General features: G+C 45.6%; 1 pseudogene across 1 annotated transcript; it reads left to right on the top strand.

The window, feature by feature from the left end:
- Nucleotides 1-3,550: 3,550 nt before the first annotated feature.
- LOC101573893 lies at nt 3,551-3,981 on the top strand (annotated as a pseudogene). Its single transcript, XR_001117213.2, has one exon. The product of XR_001117213.2 is annotated as a thymosin beta-10 pseudogene (transcript).
- The last annotated feature ends 2,322 nt before the right edge of the window (nt 3,982-6,303 follow it).

Consider the following 6,303-nt stretch of genomic DNA (forward strand, 5'->3'; position numbering starts at 1 on the left):
CTACATTTAGTACAAGATAACCTAGCTAGGTTAAATTGTCATGGTAGAATATGGAATCATTTCCTTCACTTACAAATTTTAGAATAACCTATGAGTCATTTCCCTTAATTTAGCATTCCAAAATACAGTGTTGGAAAAAAGATCGCAGAAATCTTTAGACTAGAATTTTTTAAAGTTTTCTGAGACAAGGTCTGGCTATGTAGCTCACACTGGCCTTAAACTCCCTGTGTTGTCTAGGCTGACCTGAAGCTTGCCGCAGTCCTCCAGCATCAGCCTCCCAAATGCTGGGATTACTGGTGTCCACCCCAATGCTCAGCTTGAAAAATTTTGACCACTCAATAAACTTTGACATGCCCTCGACTGGCACAGAAACTCAATGCCAGATGTGATCATATTGTGAAAAATGTCCCTCTATTCTCCAATCTCCCCATCAGCTAGCATGCATTTAAAATCCCCTAAACAGGTGACAGAGCTTTTCACTCATAATTAGTAACAACTATCCCTGAAAAGGGTAAAACATTGGCTTATATCTTAGCAGAATAAATAAAGATAGAGGTGACTTTTACAGAAAGAGGTTTTCATAGGAGAAAAGGGGGCGGGGAGCAAGGGAAATGTTCCAGAAAGGGAGGATGGGGCTGAGGGCTGAGGTACAACTGACCTTCTTCATAATCTCATCCAAATGAGGCTGCCAAGATTAACCAAAACAATTCTATGAAACCATCTTCCTGAAAAACAGGTTCCTTCCCCATTCCTGCTTCCTGTGGCTTGAATGTTTGTGTTCCTCTAAATTTATGTTGAGACTTTCACTCCAGTATAATAATATTAAGCAATGGGGGCTTAGGAGGTGGCTCTGTCACGGGGGACGAAGGCTCCCACAAAAGAGGCCTAGTCCACCTAGGGTCTGGCCTTCTTCACCCTGCTGCCCTCTGCCATGTGGTGACATAGTGTTCAAAGTACCATCTGGAACCAGAAAGCAGCCCTCAGCAGACACCAAACCTGCCAGTGCCTTGATCTTGGGCTTCTTAGACTTCTGCGCTATGAGAGATAAATGTCTTAGCGGCTCTTAATTCCCCAGGGCCAGGTATTTTGTTATAGCAGCACAAACGGGCTGAGACACTGACTGCTCACCTGTTTATTGAAAGGTGAGCTCACCCTGCAGACCCGCGAGAAGTTCCTTAATGTACAGCCGCAGGAGAACCTGGAGTATAGGCTGGTGTCCCAGGGACAGAAGTGCCACGCTGAGAAACAGCATGGGACATGAGTGGAATAAGGTGCCTGGAGGAGGGAGAAATGGTCATGAAGAAAACTTGATACAGACAGTTGAAAAGGACGAAGGAAAGGTGAGCCCTGAAGGCGAGGGGGCCGCTGGCTGCCCGCTGTGCACCTGCTCGGGCGCAACTTGGCAAGGCCTCATCAGCTCCCGGAACTCGCCACGTTGACAGGACTGCCAGGGTGAGATGTGTAAACAAGACCAAGGAAATTTATCCTTCTTTCAGCAGTTCAGAGGCGCCGGCTTCTTGTCAAACCTGGGAGCTCTGTGGACGCTTTCAAGCAGAACAGCCAGCAGGCAGACGGAGAATCTTCAAGTCTCCTGCTGCCCACGTTGTTTTTACCTCTCTGCTCAAAGAGCTTTCCAAGACCTGGAACAGTCTCCAAAAGCAAGAAGCAGCAGACCAAACATCTACAGTACACTAAGGATGGGAAAATCTTACTCAAGCAGCTTCCCTCTTGCTGTGTTTTCTTTACCTCTTCATCATTTTTTCAGAAAAGGGAAGGGGCGGGGAGAAGCATACAGATCTGAGCCGCTGAATTCAGAGAAAAGGAGTTCCAGATTGAAATTCCATCCGCGTATCTGCAGACCACGTGACTCACTCAGGACCAAATGACACGCGGCACAAAAGTGAACGCTCAGTTACACTAACGTAAGGGGGCAGGAATTGCTCGGTCGCACTGACGCCTACAAAAGCATAGCCTGGCTGAGCAGGCCAGCCTGGGCCAGCCACGGAGCGAAGGGTGGAGAAACTCCTTCCTGTCCCTGTTGTATCAGGGCAAACAGACTTGGGACACAGGCTCCCTGTCAAGTCTAGGGAACGAAGAGCATTTGTACTTGAAAGGAAAAGAAAAACATTCCGTTTTACATTAAAGGGCACCTTGACCCATGAGAGCACAAGACCTCACAATTTGGGGATTAAAGGGAGCTTTAGATCACTTAATTCAAACTGATCACTTTGAGGCCCAGAAAGGAGAGAAACTGGTACAAATTCACTGGTAAATTATCAGCAAAAATTGAGTCTAGGATCTAGATATCACTTAGACCCACTTTCTGTCCTTTCCCTCTCTGGAGAACCTGTTGGTCTTTCTGATCTTTTGCAGGTTTCTGAAAACCTTTGAGATCTCAGGGCTCCCATTCACCTCATCTTGGTTTCTCAGGCCCCCAGATGGGGCTGGATGGAGTTACTGTCCACACCACCCCTGGGGCTCAAAAACCACTGGGAAGACGGTCCCTAGAGGAGGGCTGTATGGAGGGCTGACAGGAACCTTAGGTTCATGATTGACTATTCATTTATTTTTATTTTACTTTACTTTTATCTTTTATTTATTATTTTTCTTGTTTTTTAATTTTTTATTTTATTTTTTAATTAATTTTATTGAGAAAGAAATAGCAATGAGACAGTTTATCCGTTTTTTATTTGGCACCAGATCTTGCTACAAAGCTTAGACTCAGTGATCCTCCTGTCTCGGCCTCCCCAGCACTGGGATTATGGGCATGTGCCACCACATCCGGTTTTGGTGGCTGGCTGGGTGCAAGGCCAGCACCATATGCAGTACTGGAGATTGAACTCAGATCCTTGTGTTTGCCAGGCAGATGCTTAGATCATTAAGCTATCTCCCCAGCTATTTCTTTGTTTGTTTAATTATTTATTTGGTGGTAATGAGTACTGAACACAGGGCCTCTGCACTCAGCTACATCTCTAGCCCCTTTTTATTTTTATTTTTAAAATTTTGACAGTCTTACTAAGTTGCCCATGGTTGGCAACTTGCAATTCTCTCTCTCTTCCACTTGCAATTCTCCTGCGTTCAGACCCCCAGAGTGTTAGAATCTCAGGCATGTGTTATTATACCCAGCTGGTTGTTGAATTTACACCGACTGCACAGAAAGTTCACTTTCAAATTCAGAGGAAGAAACAAAAGCTCTCGCTGTACCTAACTCACCATGCAGTACATGCCAGGCCCAGCGTGGAGGTGAGATGTAAATGGGACTCGAGGCTATGACGGGTTCTGTAGCAGTAAATCATGATCCTAGCGCAGGAAGCATCATTACCCTCCTGTGGCTGGACACAGTGAGGGCTATCTGTCCCCACCCTGACAAGCTTGCTACCAAGTGGAGCTGCTGCAATAAAAGCAAGTTTCAACTCAGACCATATTTCATCAAACGCAGCAGTCCTTGTTAGATACCGGCTAAAATTAATCTTAAGACAACTCTGTGGTTCAAAAGATATTTCTTTTTCTCTCTTCTTCCTGCAATCACTTGCATTCCTAAACAAAAACAAGCAGAGGTCTCTTGCTGCAGCAACGCGAGTGGGAGCACCAGGAGCTCGGGCTCGGAGCGAAACACTTCGGATTGTTTTAAGAAAATGGCAGACAAACCAGACATGGGGGAAATCGCCAGCTTCGATAAGGCCAAGCTGAAGAAGACGGAGACGCAGGAGAAGAGCACCCTGCCGACCAAAGAGACCATTGAGCAGGAAAAGCGGAGTGAGATTTCCTAAGAGCCCAGACAATTCCCCGCCCCCGTCATCTCCGAGACCCCCCAGTCATGATGTGAAGGAAGAGCCACTTGCAAGAGGGACACGAGCCACAAGCTGCACTGTGAACCCGGGCATTCCGCGCCGATGCCACCGGCCCGTGGGTCTCTGAGGGGACCCCCCCAATCGGACTGCCAAATTCTCCGGTTTGCCCTGGGATATTATAGAAAATTATTTGTATTTTAAATGAAAATAAAACACTTCTGGGGGGGGGAGCAGAAATGTCTAGGAAAGAAGGGTTGGTATTGCACACACACCCTGCTTCTTAAAGGATCTTTCTCTAGGCCAGCGACAGCAAACCTCTTAGAGACCGAGTACCCAAACTGCAACCCAAACCACACTTCTCACAAAGTGCCAACACTACAAGTAAGCCTGAATACTGAGGTTTCATTTTTAAAAAAGAATTCATACATTAACACCTTTTGTCTTAAAAAATAAAAAACACAGTAACAGAGCTTTCAATAATTAAGAACAGTTTGTAGGGGGTGTGCTTTTGCACAATTAATATGATCTCTGCTGTTGTACGCATGCTGATAATTTGTCAGGCCTTGGCCAGGGCAGCTTGACTCGTGCGCCAACACGAGAGAGGGCTGTGAGTGCCCACTGCAGCACGGGTGCCACCGGTTCACCACCACTGCTCTAGGCTTTCCTGGGCACCCTTTTTTCCAAAGGATCATGAGTCACAGGGACTGGGGAAGGTGTCACCCAAAGCCCAGACTCCACATTCTGGACCACTGTTTGATACAGAGAAACCCAGAACTCCCCACCAAAGGGACCTGAGCTCACTTGAGACCTCGTTCCGGGGCCTGAGGCCTAAGGGTGGACTGTCCATGGCTGCACTCCCTCCTGGTCTAAGGTGTCTAGCAAACAGCTTTCATACAGAATGGGATTGGGAGACTGGGGTGTCTTTAATATGTGGGAAAGTGGGATGGGGTGAGGGAGTGCAGGGAAGGGGAATGCTGTTGGGGGAACAGGTCAAATTTGTAGAGGTCCAAAAAGTCTATATTCAAATTTTTATTTTGCATCCCTCTGAAGATATATTTCCCAGTGCAACAAGAAAGAACATATTCTATATTAATTTCTTAGCTGGGTTTATATTTCTAAATACTTAGACATATAATGTGTGGGTCTCCATTTGTACTCTGGACCCACCCTTCAAATACTAAGGCAGAATTTCTGAAGTAAACCCGAAGACTGAATTCCTATAATTAACTTTGGGGAAGGGGAACACGAATCATATCAGTGGTCTCTAGACCCCCAGGTCTAAACTAATGGCATCATAATTGAGTTTACTAATTTTTATCCCCTATTAATACATGGTAACAGTTCCTTAAGATAATTCCCCAGGGCTGGGGTGATAGCTCAGTGGCATAAACACCTACCAGGCAAGCATAAGGTCCTGAGTTTGATTCTTGGTACTAAAGATAAAGATGATTCCCCAAACAAAAACCCTACTGGTTCCACTAAATCAAGTTACTTCTAATGCATTTGTGTGCAAATAAAGCAACCTAAATTGTTGATGCAGAGAACTGACTTGCATGTTTTCGCTACCAATTAATCTACCCTCAAAAGAAAAGCAGATTAGGATTAATGTGTTCACACATATCACATTACTCCTGCTGGAGAATCAAAAAACAAATGATCATAAATACAGCGCCACAACAGACCCCAGGGCCCCCTCTTTGTTCCTAAACTGGATGTACCTAGGATGAGGGCTATGGCAGCAGCCCACAGGGCAAGGGATCGCCAGGTCCTCACAGCCTACAACCAAGAGGAATGCCAGCCGCAAAAGACAATTTGCATTGCTCTTTCAAGCGCTCTTTCTTTCACTCAGCAAGCCGTATGTCCCAGGCCTATGCTGAGATTTGGGCTCCAAGACACTCACTGCACAATCTGTCTCTCTGTCTCTGTCTCTCTGTCTGTCTCTGTCTCTGTCTGTCTCTCTGTCTCTCTCTGTCTCTGTCTCTCTGTCTCTCTCTGTCTCTGTTCTCTGTCTCGGTCTCTGTCTGTCTCTCTGTCTGTCTCTGTCTCTGTCTCTCTTTCTCTCTCTCCTCCCCTCCCATTCTACATATTAAGCAACTTCCCTTCATCTATTCTTCTAAGACCTAAGAACTGTGTATTGACATCCATCCAGGGGCTTTCCACTGGGAGACCTGGCATGACCCATGGCTTGATAACTTTCCAAACCCTATGTTCTTCATGTAAACTTGGATTACCTTAATTGTTGTTTCACAGTAGTCTTGAGCGATAAGGGAATGTGACACTGACCCCAAAAGGCAGGATCAGACTTAAAGCTTGTGACATTAAAAATCCAGGTACTCTATTCAAAACCCTCTATAGCATGTTAGAACCTCAGGCGAATTAACTGCTTGAAAACCCTTATCATTTAGCACTAGAGAACAGCAGGCTTAAATCTTAAGGCTACAGATACATGTATACAAATTTTTCTCAATTAAGAATACATTTTTTTGAGGGCTGGCCAAATAGCTCAGGGAAT

This window comes from Octodon degus, unplaced genomic scaffold (genome assembly GCF_000260255.1).
Source record: "Octodon degus isolate 3935 unplaced genomic scaffold, OctDeg1.0 scaffold00090, whole genome shotgun sequence".
Lineage (NCBI taxonomy): Eukaryota > Metazoa > Chordata > Mammalia > Rodentia > Octodontidae > Octodon > Octodon degus.